The following is an 18,919-nucleotide window of genomic DNA, read 5'->3' as shown; positions in this document are numbered from 1 at the left end:
TGTGATGTATTTCTGGGATGTACTCACACCATGCTTGAAGAAGTGTAGCCCTTGGAACAGGCATTCAAGAAAGCTATTGTTAAACCTAATCAAAGAACATTATTGATAAGTCTTTAATCAGTAAAATAAATTTTTTAATTCTTCTAAAACCAGTATTAATATCACTGTGTGAGGAATTTATGAAATAAAAACTAAATTTGGGGACTTTAATACCAAAGTTAATTCCTTTTTATCAATGGCCTCATGTTTACAGAGGTTTCTGACCAGCTCTGCCAAAACTTATGTATGTCAGAAGAAATACCTAGAAGGACTACACAAAAATAACAGTGACTATCAATTCTTTTATTTACTAAGCATTTTGTTATCATATAGTATATGCTAAGCACTGAGCTAGACACTGGTAAAAATAATGGTGAATGAGACAAATTCAGCTCAGGCCCTCACTGAAGTCAGTCTAATTTATACACAGACAAGCCATAAACAGGGACAACCACAACAAGCCTCCACTTCACACTCACTAGGATGGCTATAAACAAAAGACAGACAATAACAAATGTTGACAAGAATGTGGAGAAATCGAAACACTCATGCTTTATTGATAGGAATAGACAGGTCTGGCAGTTCCTCAAAAACCTGAACATAGAATTACCATATAGCACATCAATTCCACTCCTCGATAAATGCCCAACAGAATTAAAACATATGTCTGTGCAAAACTTGTACAAGAATGTTCACAGCAGCACTATTTACAACAGCCAAAAGATGAATACGACCTAAATGTCCATCAACTGATGAATAGAGAAACACAGTGTGGCATATCCATATAATAGAGTAGTGTTCCAGTAATGTATTCCATAAAAAGGAATAAAGCACTGATACGTTACAACATGTATTAACCTTGAAAACATTATGCTAACTGAAAGAAGCCAACACAAAAAGGCCATATATTATATGATTCTGTTTTAATGAAATATCCAGAATAGGCAAATCCACAAAGATCAAAGTAGATTAGTCATTTCCAGGGGCTGGGGAGGTAGGGGAGGGAAAAAGTGAATACAGCTTGACTGGTTTCTTTTTGGGGGTGATGAAAATGTTTTGGAATTTTGATGGAGGTAGTGGTTACACAACATTGGGAATGTGGTAAATGACACTGAATTGAACAATTTAAAGTGGTGAATTTTGTTATGTATATTTTTCCTCAATTAAAAAATTAATTGAGCTGTACATATAAGATTATACACTTTAATTTTTGAGCAGTTTTTAAAAATCACTCAAGAGTTTAAATTTTTCACGAGTGTATTTTATTTCATTTGCAATCATTATGACTACATATCTGTATATTTATACATGTGTAATGTTATTGCAAATTAACTAGGCTGGGTTCCATAGGGCATACGTGAGAATTGTGTCTTTTTAGGTACTTGTTGTACACACAAGGAAGAGACATAAGGTCAACTTCCACTCTTTAATTGGTTTTATGAGATACATATCCACACTTAGCCCTCTAATTTTGATTGAGATATATAGTACTTAAGTAGTTTTTAAGTAGAAAAGCTGTAATAAAAGCATAATAGCTTAACAGCTTTAAAAATTACTATCCAATCTTCAAATTAAACTGATACTGAACATTGACATGACACTGGATTTATAAGAAAGTTTACATAATTATATTTTTTCAGATTATAAAAGTAACACATGCTCAATGTAGAAAAATTGGAAAATAATGGGAAAAGGTAAAACAGAAAAAAGAAAATTTGACTATCATATCACAACCTAGTGATAACTTATATGTCATTTTGTTGGATTTCCTTTATCTTTGGTCACTGATGAATCTCCACACATACAGCAGCATTTGGCATACAAATGGCATATGATAAATATTTGTTAAATATCTTAATGATTGGATCTTTGTTGAGAGAAAGTTAAACCAAGTAGATTTTACCATAAAATTTTAATATTCAAGGTTGGAATACTGAGGAATACTACAGACAGATGCAAATCACAAAGAGGTCAGGTACTCCAGGCCAAGGAACACCTTCTTTAAAACCATCCAATGAGAATCCACTTCAGAAGTGCTACTCTAAAACATTTCACTTCTTGAATTTACTCAGCCATATGTCACATACGAAGGCAATCTCCCTTGCTAATTTGGAAACTACATTAACTTTTCCTAGCCTCTGGTATGTGATTTGGTTTGGAAAGACTCTTATTCTTCCCAAAAGCTAAGTTCTTTAAAAGTAATGGGTTACCCTTTTGATGGTGGTTAAGTTTTCCAGTGACTTGGTGGGGAATACTAATGAAAGACTGGTTGGAACTTGTGCAGTAAGTAATTATGCAACAATGCATCTCTGGTCGAAAATAGGAATTATATATACTGGGTTGATGAAACTGGGATAGCATGTACTGCTTCAGTGTTCCAATAACAATGCTTCTCAAACTTTAAAGTGCATACAAATAACCTGGAAAGCTTGTTCAACACAGATTCTGGTTCAGATGGTCTCGGGGCAGCCTGGGATTGTGAAAGACTACCAAGCTTCCAGGTAATGTTGACCACACTTACCTGGAGAAGTGAGGGCTCATTAGAGAAAGCTGATGAATAGCCTGCCTGATCCCCACTATTAAAACTTCAGGGTACAGTGCGGTAGACTCAATAGGGGTATTAGGCTGCATCTCATATGGAGTTATCCCATTAACTGGTCTAAATCATCTGTGTCAACATTTGAAGTACTTGGCTACTCAGCAGCCAAGGCTACCTTTAGTTTCTCTCTTTTTTAAAAAAATTGAGGTGAATGTAAGAACTTGTTCGTTATGCTTCAGAAGATTGGAGACTGTTGAGTATTAGGCTGGGGGTTGATTAATGATTGTGCATTGAGTCCCCTATACAGAATATTATTGTTGTTAACAACCATTTGATCAATAAATATGAGAGAGGCCCTCTCAAAAAAAATAAATAAATAAAAATAAAAATAAAATTGAGGTGAAATTCATATCACATGAAATTAACATTTTAAAATGAACAATTCAGTGACATTCAGTACATTCACAATGTTGAATGATCATCACCTCTACCTAGTTCTAAAATATTTCCCTTGCCCCAAAAGGAAATCCTGTGTCAATTGAGCAGTCAGTCCCCATTCCCTCTTCTTCCCAGCCCCTGGCAACCACCAATCTACTTTATGTCTGTATTTATGGTTTCTACCTGTATGGATTTATCTGGATATTCCATATCCAGATGAAATCACTGGTGGTGGTGATGGTTGCTCAACACTGTGAAGGGACTAAATGCCACTGAATTGTGTGCTTTAAAATGGTTATAATGAAGAATTTCATGTTATGTGAATTTTACCACAATAAAAAAAAACACAGACATCTACATTGTCTAACAAAATGTACCAGCTGACCCAGTCTCTGGTGAGATCTTTCTTCCTGGGTTGCAAATGTTCACCTTCTTCCACCAATCATATCAGATTGGGACCTCATCCTTATAACCTCATTTTACCTTAATTGCATTCTAAAATCCCTATCCCAAATACAGTCATACTGGGGGTTAGGACTTCAACATATGAATTCGGGGGGGAGGAGGTACATTCAGTCCACAGTACATGTATGCATATTTTTGCATTTTCCAAGTTTCTACAAACAGCATGCATTATTTGCATGATTTGTCTTTAAAAGACAAAAATGAAAGAAAAAGGGGATCTCCTGGAGATACTTTGCAGGGAGATATTACAAATGAGTTACTGATGATCAAGAATAATGTTAAATTACTTGGTAAAGTTAAGCCTAGGGGTTAGGAGGGAGCATTTGCCAAATCACAGCACTACAGCTGTAATGTACAAGTTAAGAAGGATGCCAGTTTGAAGGATAAGGTGGTGACTTTCCTTAGTTTTACCTTAAGTATGATTTCATCTCAGTGTCTGCAGGAGAAGCCACGAGGACAACTGTAAAAACAAGCCTGGGGACACTCGATGGGTAAGGTTTTATCCCGAGGAGTTTAGACGTACTAAAGTTGAAACCTTGCCTGACCACTCCAGCTAGAGTGATTTCCTCTTTGGAACTGATAGAGCAAGAGTCTTCAACACTTCCAGCACATCTGTGTTCATTTACTCATTCATTCCAAAAATATTTTCTGAATGTCTTTTGTTCAGTATCACTCACGGTGAGAAGGGAGTAGACCAGATTTGAGGAATGGGCAGGGAGTGGGGAGGATATGCAGATGAGGAGGAAGTGGAGGCTAATACAAAAACTAGGAGCTTTTCCCTCAGATTTTGGGATGCCTTCAAAATCTTCAAAATTAATAAAAGGAAACCTCATTTAAAATGAGTAGGGAGGCCAGCAGAGGGAGCGCTCACATGATAAAACTCCTGGCCAATTGCAGACACCAACAGGAGGAGACGTACCTTGCCTTCCCAACAGGAAGAAGCCTACACTTCATTATCCAGAGGGAAGAAAGACTTTCTCCTTACCCAGCAACAGCCCAGCCAATGACATACTGTCACAGTTCAGCCAAAGAAAAGCCACTACACTTCAAACTCCCAGTTTCCTCCAATGGACTTTTTTGTTTATAACAGGACCTCCCCAACCCATCCTACCTCCCTTTTCTCTGTAAAAGCCTCGCTCTCCTTTGCTCTCTGGACTTGCCTGTAATCCTGCTGGTCCCAAATTGCAATTCTCTGTTATTCCTGAATAAACCCATTTTACTAGTAAAATAACTGACAGGTTTTTTTTAAGGTTATTACATACTTGAGTCCCAACATCTCTTACACAAATGATAAATATTCCTGACTCACGCCAAAAACAAACAAAAAACCTCAGTATAAATACTAAAACAGAAAAACACATTTGGCAAACAGGTGCCATTCCAAGCCTTGGAGATATGACTGAATAGTTTGTTTTTCTCCTCCTGTTGATAATGAATCACTTTGGAAATGAAGATTTTCAACTAATCTCTTAACTCTCCTATAGCCTCTCTAGAGTAATAGAGAAAAAATGATAACCTGGATTTGATTCTCCCTTTCCAAGTACAAATTACCCTGAGAATATAAATCACACAATTTACTTTTTTTTCTCAGAGCATTAAGGAGGAAATTAAGTTGGAAAACACCATGCCAATAATTTTCTACATGTAAATACTAGTGATTAAATAACCATTGAGAGTAGAGCATCGATGTTAGGGAAAAGAAAATAGCTTAAAGGTTTATATTTTTTGGCTCCATTATTCTCTTTCTGGGTATTTAATCTTAGACAATTACCATGAATATTCATGATTATTTATAAATATATTGTTAATTGTAGTATTGTTATAACAAAAAATTGAGAACTACCTTAAGTCCACAAATAGGGAATTAAACATAAATTTGGATCATGCATAGACAGAAAGGGCACAGACGCAGCCAAATTATCTTGAGAAAATATGTAATGACTTGGAATAATGTCCATATTTTAAATAGAAAATATGTATACTACAATACAAAATTTTTAAAAATGGATTTATATGCATAGAAAAAAGTCAGTTTCCTTATTCTTTAAAATGGGGGTAATAATAGCATGCACCTCATGGAGTGGTTATAGGGATGAAATTTAATGAGAACACCTATATTCTAATGCTTAGCATAGTGCCCAGCATATTTAAAGGACTCAGTAAATATTAATTATTGCTATTGTAGCTGTCAAAGGATATACATCAAAATGCTAGCAGTAGTTATCTATAGTTAACGGAATTGTGAGTTATTTAAATTTTCCTGTTAGCTTATCCATTTCCGCAATTAGTGTGTTTTTATTTTGTAAGCAGGAAAAAAAAAGCAAAATAAAACATTAGAAGAAAAAACATTGACTTTTTCCAAGCAAGATAATTCTACTGAAGATAATTCTCACTCTCCCGCCAGACTGAGTGATTTCATAGTGGATAAACATTTTGGTATTTTCAGAAAGGTATCCTAATCTTTGCTACCATCTTTTCTGGTAAGAGTGAAAGTGCACAGCACAATCAGACAACTAAAAAATGCTTCCTATCAAGATAGCTCTCCTGGATATTGCTGTTCTTAGAAATGAAATAAGATTTGAATAGCAGTGCCTTAGAGGTTGGGCAAGAATTTTAAAAGCCAGGGATTACAGTAGATCTGGAGTTTTTTGTTTTCTTATTAAGTACCAGGAACTGAACAACTCCATGACTGGTCACTCATTTACAATAAATAGATAGATTTAGATAAAGAAATAGATAAACTTTGGATTATGTTATTTACCTTATAACATGTTTTATAGTACCTATTTGCTTAATTTAGAAACTACCCATTACTCAACCAGGCATGTGAAGCCATTTCTAAGATAATTTTCAGTGATTTCATCAGCGGCTTTTTTATCAATCTAAATTTTGGAGTTTACAGCTTTCACATGTAAAGCTTTGGGACTTTAAGTTCCCACCCTGAGATAAAAATGTCAAGAGCAAATTCAAAGAACTCTGTTCTTTGGGTGTCACTACAATATATGTAACTGAAATGAAAATTCAGGAAGCATTCAGGGAAGGATCAATCTATTTAGCAACCTTTAGATATAGTGGGAAAGTCTTGGCCATATGTTTGGTGGGATTGGTCCCACTTTCAGCCAATGGACGGTTCCTATTCCCTGGTCACAATGAAGGGTTCAGTGATAGGCGCATGACCCAAGTTGAACCAATCATATTCAGTTCCTGGACATTTGTTTAAATTGTTTACCACAGAACAAGAATAAGAAGCATGTAGCCTCAGAGACTTCAGTGGAAAAACTGGCTTGAAAATGGAGCCCACTGAATTCAGCAAAGTTGCAGGATACAAAGTTAATACACAGAAATCTGTGGCATTCCTATACACTAACAATGAACTAGTAGAAAGAGAAATCAGGAAAACAATTCCATTCACAGCTGCATCAAAAAGAATAAAATACCTAGGAATAAACCTAACCAAGGAGGTGAAAGACCTATACGCTGAAAACTACAAGACACTCTGAAGAGAAACTAAAGAAGATATCTATAAATGGAAACACATCCCATGCTCATGGATGGGAAGAATTAATATTGTCAAAATGGCCACCCTGCCTAAAGCAATCTATAGATTCAATGCAATTCTATCAAAATACCAAGCATTCTTCAATGAACTAGAGAAAATCGTTCTAAAATTCATATGGAACCACAAAAGACCTCGAAGAGCCAAAGCAATTCTGAGACGGAAGAATAAAGCTGGGGGCATTACACTCCCCAACTTCAAGCTCTACTACAAAGCCACAGTAATCAAGACAATTGGTACTGGCACAAGAACAGACCCATAGACCAATGGAACAGACTAGAGAGCCCTGATAAAAACTCAAGCATATATGGTCAATTAATATATGATAAAGGAGCAATGGATATACAATGGGGAAATGACAGCCTATTCAAGAGCTGGTGTTGGCAAACTGGACAGCTACATGCAAGAGAATGAAACTGGATTATTGTTTAACCCCATACACAAAAGTAAACTCAAAATGGATCAAAGACTTGAATGTAAGTCATGAAACCATAAAACTCTTAGAAAAAAACATAGGCAAACATCTCCTGAATATAAGCATGAGCAACTTCTTCCTGAGTACATCTCCTTGAGCAAGGGAAACAAAAGCAAAAATGAACTCATGGGACTACATCAAACTAAAAAGTTTCTGTACAGCAAAGGACACCATCAACAGAACAAAAAGGCATCCTACAGTATGGGAGAATATATTTGTAAATGACATATCTGACAAGGGGTTAACATCCAAAATATATAAAGAACTCACATGCCTCAACACCCACAAAGCAAATAACCCGATTAACAAATTGGCAGAGGATATGAAGAGGCAGTTCTCCAAAGAAGAAATTCAGATGGCCAACAGACACATGAAAAGGTGCTCCACATCACTAATCATCAGGGAAAGGCAAATTAAAACCACAAATGAGATATCACCTCACACCAGTAAGGATGGCCAGCATCGAAAAGACTAAGAACAACAAATGCTGGCAAGGATGCAGAGAAAGGGGAATCCTCCTACACTGCTGGTGGGAATGTAAGCTAGTTCAACCATTGTGGAAAGCAGTATGGAGGTTCCTCAAAAAACTAAAAATAGAAATACCATTTGACCCGGGAACCCCACTCCTTGGAATTTATCCAAAGAATACAACTTCTCAGATTCAAAAAGACATAGGCACCCCTATGTTTATCACAGCACTTTTTACAATAGCCAAGATATGGAAGCAACCTAAGTGTCCATCAGCAGATGAATGGATAAAGAAGAGGTGGTACATATACACAATGGAATACTATTCAGCAGTAAGAAAGAAACAGATTCTACCATTTGCAAAAATCCACATGGATGGAGCTGGAGGACATTATGCTCAGTGAAATAAGCCAGGCGTAGAAAGACAAATGCCAAATGATTTCCCCCATTTGTGGAGTGTAACAATGAAGCAAAATTGAAGGAACAAAATAGCAGCAGACTCGGAGACTCCAAGAATGAACTATTGGTTACCAAAGGGGAGGGGTGTGGGAGGGTGTGTGGGGAGGGAGGGAGAAGGGGATTGAGGGGTATTATGTTTAGTACATGTGGTGTGGGGGATCATGCAGAGAACAGTGTAGCACAGAGAAGGCACACAGTGGATCTGTGGCATCTTATTACACTGATGGACAGTGACTGCATTGGGGTATGGGTGGAGACTTGACAATACGGGTAAATGTACTAACCACATTGTTTTTTCATGTGAAACCGTCATAAGAGTGTATATCAATCATACCTTAATAAAAATAAGTAAAAAAAGAAAAAGAAAAAGAAAATGGACCCCAGGTAGAGAATGTGGAGCTGAGAAATAAATCATGCCCTGGTCCCAGTGTCAAAGCAGTTGATTAAACTTGGCCCGAAGGAATCTTGCTAGATGAGCCTGTTTAATCAAACCAATACCCTCCATTCTGTTCTCTGGCTCAAGCATATTTGAGTCAGTAATTCCAACTAAAGGCTCCTGATACAGGAATAAAGAATATAAAAGCTAAAATAGCCAAGGTTTTAATAATTAATTAAAAATACATGAGATTATGAGTAATTTAAGATCAAACGCAACTGTTTCAGGACATTGGTCATGTACATATTTCTTCAGTTGGCTCATTGAACAAGATGCTGTATCTCAAAGACCATGACCTCCATCTCTTAAGCTTATCCTTCTACCATGCTCTAAACAACCTAGGATTTGCCCTACTTCACAAGAAAGATTTTTTCTAATGTCAAATGAAATAATTATTCAAATAAAAGAGGTCATTCTAAATCGAGTTACTTTGAATTATGTAAGAATCAAGTCAGCTGAAAGAAAAAATCTTTAACTCAAGATCAACAGATTTCTGTTCTGGAAATCTAACAAGAGTTCAAAAGAAAAAATTATTTTGGCAAAGACAGATATGTGTTTGAGAACATTGTTCAAAATCATGATCTATACAAAATTACTACAAGTGCTGTGACCCTAGAAGGTGCAAGGTTTATAGAATGAAGATGGACAGAAGATTGACATTTTAGGGAACAATTATGAGGCATGTGTATATTCTTAAATGATTGCAAATGAACATGGTGATGAAGAGAGAAAAATACTAAGCCTTTTATCTTGCATACTCTGAAATTGGAATTTTTCAAGACAACACTCTTTTTCTCAATCATCTGAATTATCTCCATTTCTGAATGTTTACCTGCTCATTTCTGAGTCAACTTAATGTTTGTAATTCCACTTTGTCCAATTTGTCTGTAAATGTGAATGAGCGTCAGCCTGTCTGCCTGGGCTGTAAACTGTTAGAAGAGGCAAGGTTTAGCTAATTCTCTCTGTGAATCATTTAGCATGGCATAGTACCACACACAATTAGGGATTTAATAAGTGTTTATTATGGCCTTTGGAAAGAGGTGAGTCCCATTTATTGCCTTCTTGATCCTACCAGCACTTCTCAAGAGGTGGGGGAAAGTTAACTTGATCTACATTTCATACAGTGTTAGCCTGGGAGCATGTGCTGAATGTGATGACTGGACTCTCAGGGATGACTATTGTGAATGTCTGTATAGCATAAGAAATATATTTGGTCTTTGCCCTCAGTTCCCCAGCACAGAGCTCCTAAAACCCTTGGAACTTCCTGAGTGATAGGAATATCTTTAGTTATTCATAAAGAACTTCTTTTGACTACATGCTAATATAGGGTGGGGCCCCTAGATAGCCTCTGGATGGGACTGGTCACTAGAAAGCCCAAGTTATTAGAGAGTTGGAATTTTCAGCCATATCTACCAACCTCTGGGAAGTGGGGTTTGGCTAGAGATTGAGCTATACAAAGATTCTTGAACAAGATTTGATGAGCTTTGGGGATAGTGAACACATCCATGTGCTGGGAAGTGGTGCACCAAGGTTCCGGCTGTGTGACAGCTCCTGTGCTTGGGACCTGTCTTGACCTTGCCCTATGTATCTATTCATCTGGTGGTTCATCTCTGTCCTTTTTAATAAACTGGTAAATGTAAATAAATGTTTCTCTGAGTTTTGTTAGCCATTCTTGCATATTATCAAACCTGAGAGGAGGTTATGGGAACCCCCAATTATAACCAGTTGGTCAGAAGTACAAGTGATAACCTGGATTTGTGGTTGGCATCTGAGGTGGGGCTTGTCTTGCGGGTCTGAGCCTTTAACACGTGGGCATTGATTCTATCTCCAGGTAGACTGTATCAGAATTGAGTTAAATTTGTAGGACACCCAGTTGATATCCATTGATAACTGGAGAGTTGCTTGGTGGTATTAGAAAATACTCCCATCTGAAATGTTATATTTTCACATTTCTGTAGCTATTTGATGTGAGATTATTATTATATATACTTGGAAAGTTGATTTGAAATAAATACAAAATTTGATTCACTTTAGTGAAAAATTCAGATTCTGTGGAATCCAAAATGCTTAAAAAAAAATGGGGAATTACAAAGCTTTATTTTTACTTTTACCAATGCTTATTGGGAATGGAACGCTTAACCCTCGGCTTTTAACTTAATGAAAACTTTTCATTACCAGCAGAGAGGTGTAGAACCTGGTCAAGGGCCCAAGAAGACAGGGCACTTCCTTTTTCTGCTCTGTTAGTTACTGACTTGGTACAATAACGTATAGTCTTCCTGCATTTAACCTGAATACTTGATATACAATAATAATATACAACTGACATACAACAATAACAATTGCTGTTTAGGGCTTAGTGAACATCTGCAAAAGTGCTTAATAATAAAAATGTGTTGGTTTTTTTTTTTTTTTAATCCATGAAAGCAGTCAGAGACTCTTGATTTTGAAATCTTCTAAACTGTAAACTGGAAGTAAGGTTCTTGCTAAGTGTGTGGGGACTTAGCAGGAGTAAAAAGTAGATGGTTAGAGCAAGAGAATAAATAACTGAAGCTAGCTATGGAACGAGGGGGAAATAGTATTTGAAGAAAATTTGTAAACATTGTCTCAGTTACTATTGTTTTTAAAGTTAGCAATGTTAACCCTCAAAATATCCAATAAATTAATGTAATCACTCCAATATTTTCTCCATCTATTTACTTTTAATCTATATGTGTCTTTATATTTAAAGTGGGTTGCTTGTAGATAACATACAGTTTGTCTTTTATTTTTTATTTTTTTGATACACTCCGACAATCTGTTTTTGATCTGGTGCATTTGGGTCATTAACATCCAAAGTGATTATTGATATGGCTAGACAAATATTTACCATACCCCTTGCTGTTTTCTATTCCCTTTGTCTTTGTTCCTATTTGCCTTCCACTCTTTGTCAGCCTTTTTTGGTTTTAATTGAGCATTTTATATGATTGTATTTTCTCTCCTTTCTTAGCATATTAGTTACACTTCTTTTTTACATTTTTAGCAGTCACTCCAGAGTTTGCAATTTACATTTACAACTAATTCAAGTCACTTTCAAATAACACTATATCACAGACGGGTAGTATGAATGCCCTCTAATAACAAAATAACCTTAATTCTTCCTCCTGTCCCTTGTGTATCATTGCTGTCATTAATTTCAGTTAAACATAAGTATACATAAATATACATATCCTAAAATACATGAACTATAATCAAATAATCAAAATACATTGTTGCTATTATTATTTTTACAAACTGTTGTTATGTCATTTAAGAATAAGAAAAACCAAAGATTTATTTTACCTTCATATATTTCTTTATATGTTCTTCCTTTCTTTATGTAGACCTGAGTTTCTGACCTATATTATATTCCTTTTCTCTAAAGAATTTCTTTTAACATTTTTCTGTAAGGCAGCTCTACTGGCAAAAAATTCCCTCAACTTTTGTTATTCTGAGAGTCTTTATTTCTTTCACTTTTGAAAGATAATTTCCTATGGTACAGAATCTAGGTTGGTGGGGTTTTTTTCTCTTAACACTTCAAATATTTCACTCATTCTCTTCTTGCTTGCATGGTTTATTAGAAGTTGGATGTGGTTCTTATCTTTGTTCCTCTACAAGCTAGGCTTCTTTCAGGATTGTTCATCTTTGATTTTCTATAATTTTAAAATGATATGCAGAGGAGTCTTATTTGTTTGTGTTTTTTTTGCATTTATCCTGCTTGGTGTTCTCTGAGCTTCCTATATTTGTGGTTTGCTGTCTGACATTAATTTGGGGAAATTCTCAGTCATTATCCTTTCAAATATTACTTCTGTTCCTTTCTCTGGTGTTCCATTGTGCGTATGTCACACCTTTCACAGTTCTTTACATTCTATTGTTTTTTTTCAGTCTTTGTTCTCTTTGCTTTTTGAGGATTCTATCAAAACGGCCTCGAGTTCAGAGACTTTCCTCCACCGTGTCCAATCTACTATTAAGCCCATCAAAGGCATTCTTTGTTTCTATTACAGTATTTTTTATTTCTAGCCTTTTTTGGTTCTCAGGATTTCCATCTCTCTGCTTCCATTGCCCATCTGTTCTTTTATGCTGTCTACATTCTCCATGAGACCCCCAACATACTAATCATAGTAGTTTTAAATTCCCAATCTGATAATGCCAACATCTCTGCCATATCTGGTTCTTATGCTTGTTTTGTGTCTTCAAGTTGTGTTGTTTTCCTTTTGTTATGCCTTATAATTTTTTCTAGATGGCCAGTCATGATGTACTAGGTAAAAGGAACTACTCTAAATAGGTCTTTAGTTGTATGGTGGTGAGGTGTGGGGAGAGATGAAGTATATAGTCCTATGCGATCTCAGTCTTTTAGTGAACCTGTGCTCTGGACTGTGAACTTCACAATGTTTGTTTCCTTCCTCCACCTTAGGTGGGACAGAATGGCTAGACTGAGCTGCAGCTGGGTATTTCCCTTTCCCAGGTCAGTTGGGTTCTGATAATAAGCAAGGCAGCTAGTTAGGTTCTAGTTAACCGGTTTCCCCTGAGGGCAGGTCTTGTTATGAAATGAGTGCTCTGGCCTTTTTCAAAGTGGTTCCTTTTCCCCTCTCCCCCTGCTTGAAGCCGGAGATTTTACTTCAGTATTTACTACGGGAATCTGGTCAAGCTCCTTGAGGTAAATCTCACAGTATCATAGGGGCTGCCCAATGACTGGGCCCCCTCATGTCTTTAACTCTCAGAACCATTGGTAGTTCAGGTTCCCTGCTGAGGCACTGGTTCCCACCCACCATCTCCTCTCCTGCCTCTCTGCTATGGTGAGTCTCAGTTCTTTGCATTCGTCTATCTGTCAAACTTGGGGGGCAGTGGTGCGCTCTGTATCCTCCCCTCTTATGGATCCAAGAGTTGTTGATTTTTTCCGTCTGTTCAGGTTTTTTTCATGTAGGACAAGATTGTCACTTTCAAGCTCTTTACCTACAGGACCAGAAACCTGAAGTTCTGTTTATATACATATACATATATATATTTTTTTAATTTTCTTTTTTTAATAAAACTTTTTTTCTTAGTTTTAATTACAGATAATTGACATACAAAACTTCAGTACATTTAATGTACACATATTAATGAGCTTGGACATATCTGTACTATCTGTGATAACATTACTAGAACCAAGGTATCATCTATCACCTTCAAAAAGTTCCTTTAGTTCTTGTATGTGTGTGTGTGTGTGTGTGCATGCACATGCACATGCTTTTTTTTTTAGATAAGAACTCTTAACATTAGTTCTAGTCCCTTTACATATTTTAAATTGCACAGTACTGTAGTGTTATCTGTTTATATTTTTTGAGAGCTATCATTAATGCATCTAGCTGACTCATTTATTTTATAACTAGAGGTTTGTATCTTTGACCATTTTCACCCATTTCACCCCCTACCACAATGACCAGTGTCCTCTTATTACAAGATGTTGTACGTAAAACTAATACAGTGTTGTATGTCAATTATATCTCAATAAAACTAGAGGGGAAAAAAGAAAAAGAAAAGTAGATACAGAGAAGGCCATATGAAGGAGGCAGAAACTGGAGTGAAGCAACTCAGCCAAGGAATGCCTGGAGCCACAAGAGGCTAGAAGAAGCAGGAATGGATTCTTCCCTAGAGCTTTTGGAGGAAGCACAGTCCTACCAACCTGAATTTAGGACTTTTGGCCTTCAAAGCTTCAAGAGAATACATTTCTGTTGTTTTAAGCCACCAGGTTTTTAGCTTTTTGATATGGCAACCCTTGAAAACCAATATGTCACTTCTGACATTTTTCCCTTACATGGCCATTTAAGGAGAGAGTTATATCCCTCTTTTTGGTGCTTGGCACATAGTGGGTGCTTAACATATATCAAATTACATGAGATATCAATACCAGTGCAAAATTGTACTGACTCCCCATTTTAGTGGTAGGTGAATGGTTTCCTCCTTACTGTATAATATTTACAATATCCATAAAGAGGCTATACATGAATGCAGATCTGAAGGTACAAGCATTAATTTGTTTTACAAGGTCCGTCTCTTTATTAGAAGAATAGCAATAGAGGTGAGTATAGCACTGGGCTGGGGAACAGACGGCTTGGCAGCTGTTCTACTTCTCATCACTGCCTCCCTAAGCTTCAGGCAAGAGAGCTCATTTCTGTGGCTCAGTTTCCCAAGCCATAAAAAGAAAAACCTTATCCCCTTTCTGCCAACTAAGTGGGTTAGAGGGTGGAAAGACTGTAAAGTGCTCCAATTTACTTAAAGGAAATATAAGATGGCTTCGCATTACTATTTTACTCTGTTTAAAGTTCTGTTTGTTTCACTTTCAGTATTGGGATTCTTCTACCATTCAGCAAATTGTGAGACATATGCTGCCAGTTAATTATCTCCATTTTACAGACGGGGAAACTTAAGGCAGAAGAGGAATATATGTTCAAGTTGGCAAAGTAATTCACCAGCAGAATTCCAAGAAGATTCTACAAGTCCAAAACAAATGATTCTGTGGAACCATCTGTTCTCCAGATGCAGACATAGTTCTCTAAAGTGCAGTTAAGCATTGTTGAAACCATTTTTACTGGAGAAGTCACTCAGACAGCCGGGATACAGATAAAACCTTGTTTATGCATTACAGTGAAGACATCCTGTCTTGCCAATGGGTTTCAGCCCCAGGCAAGTTCACTATGGATTCAGTGTGACCAAGGAAATGACAGAAGAATGTTCTTGGGGTGAAAGGGTTTATTACCCGGCTTGTTCTCCCAGCTGTAGATGGAGCAGCCACCGCCCAGAGCACTGGGCCGAACTCTCTCTTATTGCCTATGGGTGTGGAAGCAGTAGCCTAGCAACAGGCCAGTTACATCATCAAGTGGTTTAAGTTCAGTGAGGATCCTGGCTAGAGGAACCCCAACTTCCCCATAGATGCCTTTTCATTCTACCTGTGAGTAGATTTTATGACCTATCTTCAATTTAGGCATTTGCAAACTCAGGTGAAATGAGGTTAGAGAATCCCTTTGGTCTTTTAAGTCATGATGAAATTTAAGAAATGGCCACAAAGAGGATGGAGCAACTTAACTGAGTAAAATGGTGTATTTGTGAAGGTGACCAAGGATAAATACAACGTAACAAACCAGATTCAATTCTCAGATACTCTCATTTGGCTCATATATAGGCAACCAGTCAGGCTCTAATCTAATGATGCAACTTAACTCAGATGGGGGTAGGTGGGGAGTGGGTGGCAAGATGCAAGTGCTGGAGATAAGAATGGCAGAATGTAAAGAATTGTTAAAACTGGTGATATATACATGGGAGTTCATTTCACTATTTACTTCATATATGTTTGAACTTTTCCAAAATTAGAAATGGCTTAGGATAGCAAGTTGCTAACCAACTTTCCAAAAGGCTCACGTGGTCTTCTTTGATTTATTATCTTTGAGAGGGTCCATTGCTAGAATAAAAATAGCTAGCTTTCTACCCTATTGTCTTATGAGTACACATGATGTTTAAAGACATAACTCAGTAACTTTAAAAAATTTAAATAATGAAACTTTTCTTCTTGAATTTGAGATAAGTTTAGAAGTTGATATACAGAACATGGTGAGATCAGTAAGATATTTTTTTTGAGGGGTGAAAAGAAAACCTTCAGAGAACAGCTCATTACATCCTAAGCAAGTAGTTGAGCTGTAATAAATTATCTCACACATCTTGATAATACTTTTTGACTCTGAAAACAAAGTATTAAGCTATTATGATTACATTAGGAAACAGATTACATTTCCCTGAACCACAATTGGTACAATTAATATACAATTGAAAGATGTCATTATATAACGTTTGAAACAAAGAAAAAATTTTTGATCACATAATGCATCTCTTATTGAAAAAGTATGATATTTAAGCAAAAAATGCCTCTCAAGCTTCAAGCCCAACTTCAAGCCCAAGGATTTAGAGATTGTGAACTCATGTGTACCCTATTTACACATGTATGGTTTTTTTTCAGTATCATTTTTCTTTCAGAAGAAAGAATTCACTCAAACATTTGTTAGGAGCTTGCTTTATGCTAGGCACAGAATAAGACAAGTCTTCCTCAAGAATTGCAGTTTTAAAATGGTCTCTAATACTTAAATCTCTCCCTATCCTTGAGAGTTTTAATTGCCTTTCTCTGGCTACTGTCCATCTATATTAACTTTTTTTTCTAGTGAGTTGTTTCTCAATATCATTATTATTACTGTTATTATCACAGCTTTATTGAGATATAGTTCATATACCAAACAACTCACTCATTTAAATTGTACAATAGTTTTTAGTGTATTTACAGAGTTGTGCAACCATCACCACAGTCAATTTTAGGACATTCTCATCACACCAAAAAGAAACTCTGTGCCCATTAGCAATCACTCCAGTTCTCTCTAAACCCTTCAGCCCCTGGCAACTACTACTCTACTTCCTGTCTCTAAGGATTTCCCTATTCTGGACATCTTATATAAATGGAATCACACAATATATGTATGACCTTTTGGGTTGGTTCTCTCACCTAGCATATTGCTTTCAAGGTTCATCCACAGTATATAACACGTCTCAGTACTTCATTCCTTTTTATGACTGAATAATGTTCCATCATATGGATAGACTACCTTTTGTTTATCCATTCATCTACTGATAGACATTTTCAGTTGTTTCCACTTTTTGGCTATTGTGATTATGCTACAATGAATATTCATGTATAAGGTTTTTTTTGTGTGGACATATGTTACTTCTCTTGGGTTTATACCTAGGCCTGGAATTGTTGGTTCATATGGCAAAGCTACAGTTAACTAAACGAGGAACTGCCAGACCATTTTCCAAAGCAGCTGCACCATTTTACATTCTACCAGCAATGTATTAATGTTCCACTTTCTCCACATTCTGAACTCTTATTTTCTGTTTGTTTTTTTAAACCACTGTGGTGGGTGTGAAGTGGTATCTCATTTGCAGTTCCCTGATGGCTGATGTTGAGCATCCCTCTCACGTGCTTACTTTTTAACAGGTAGGTCTGCCAGCTCCTTTCTAACGAGAGAAATAAGGATTGTACCATTAGCAAGTTTTTATTGAGTTTCTTTATCCCTAGATCATTATAAGAGTAAATTAGTTCTTTTCGAGTGAAGCTCAGTTGCTACTCTGACATGGTGACTGAAAAGCTTTTCTTGCGTTTTTTTTCAAAGAAAATCCACGACTATACTGGATAAGAAGTTAAGTTACACTATCTGAGCAGTGACTGAAGCAAGAAAAATAGGTAAGCTAAAATAGAAGCTAAAAGACAAGTATTATTTCAGCCTAAGGAAATGGTATGGCTTGGATTATTCTGACATAGTACAATATAAGCAAATCTATTAAAAAGGAATAGAACAGTCTTAGGTCCTCATGTGAACTGACATGTCAAATATTTAAATGGTGGTTCAGTTAGCGAGGAGAGGAAGTGTAGGAAAACAGAGTGTCATCCAAATTAGGCTGAAGAAATCGATACTTTAACTTACTACCTCGGAAGTCAACTCCAACGGCTCACCCGAATTCTCTTATTGTACTAGGACTTGGTTATTTTGAACGTCGCTCCTTAAAAGAGTAGCTGGAATTTGAGAACAGTTGTTTCTTCATCTGTTTTCAATAAAAACTTCTGTTTTAAAGCCCCGTGTTTGCGTGCGCACCAGCAGCTGCTCCGCCGATCCTCGTGTGAGGAGATCGGAGGTCCACACCGAGTCTGAGAGACTTGAATGTCTGTCTATGGAGGAAATCTAAGGCCCTGCCTGCTCTGACGGTTGACAAAAGCCTTCAATTCAACCGGCGTTTTCAAATTGACCACGCCCCTTCCCGACCTCACCGCCAGGGTAACTTGATCACCTCGTCCTACAGCAGATTCACTCCCGATCAGGTTCCTCAGAGAATGCAGCTCCTATTTCAGAGATCCAACCGGGAAAAACACCCCGGGGGCTCGCCGCCACGCCCAGGCCCGCCCCTCTCTGTTCCGAGCGAAACAGTCTTTCTTCGTAGACACGGCGGCGCCGG

The 18,919-nt window shown here is 36.9% G+C and overlaps 1 protein-coding gene across 3 annotated transcripts in view; it reads right to left on the bottom strand.

Moving 5' to 3' along the window:
• The window catches only part of ANAPC5 (anaphase promoting complex subunit 5), a 73,907-nt gene extending 55,022 nt beyond the window's left edge, over window positions 1-18,885 (bottom strand). For 2 of the 3 annotated variants that reach the window (XM_037014100.2, XM_073222911.1), the window contains exon 1: window positions 18,755-18,885. The gene's annotated coding sequence lies outside the window, so the exon portion shown is untranslated. Of the gene's footprint in view, window positions 1-18,396; window positions 18,721-18,754 lie in introns of those variants that run through there. The other variant, XM_037014099.2, reaches the window with a different exon arrangement.
• Window positions 18,886-18,919: the final 34 nt, after the last annotated feature.

The sequence above is a fragment of the Manis javanica genome, chromosome 15 (genome assembly GCF_040802235.1).
Source record: "Manis javanica isolate MJ-LG chromosome 15, MJ_LKY, whole genome shotgun sequence".
NCBI lineage: Eukaryota > Metazoa > Chordata > Mammalia > Pholidota > Manidae > Manis > Manis javanica.
Note: the sequence above shows the minus strand (reverse complement) of the source record. Positions and strands in the feature narration are given on the sequence as shown.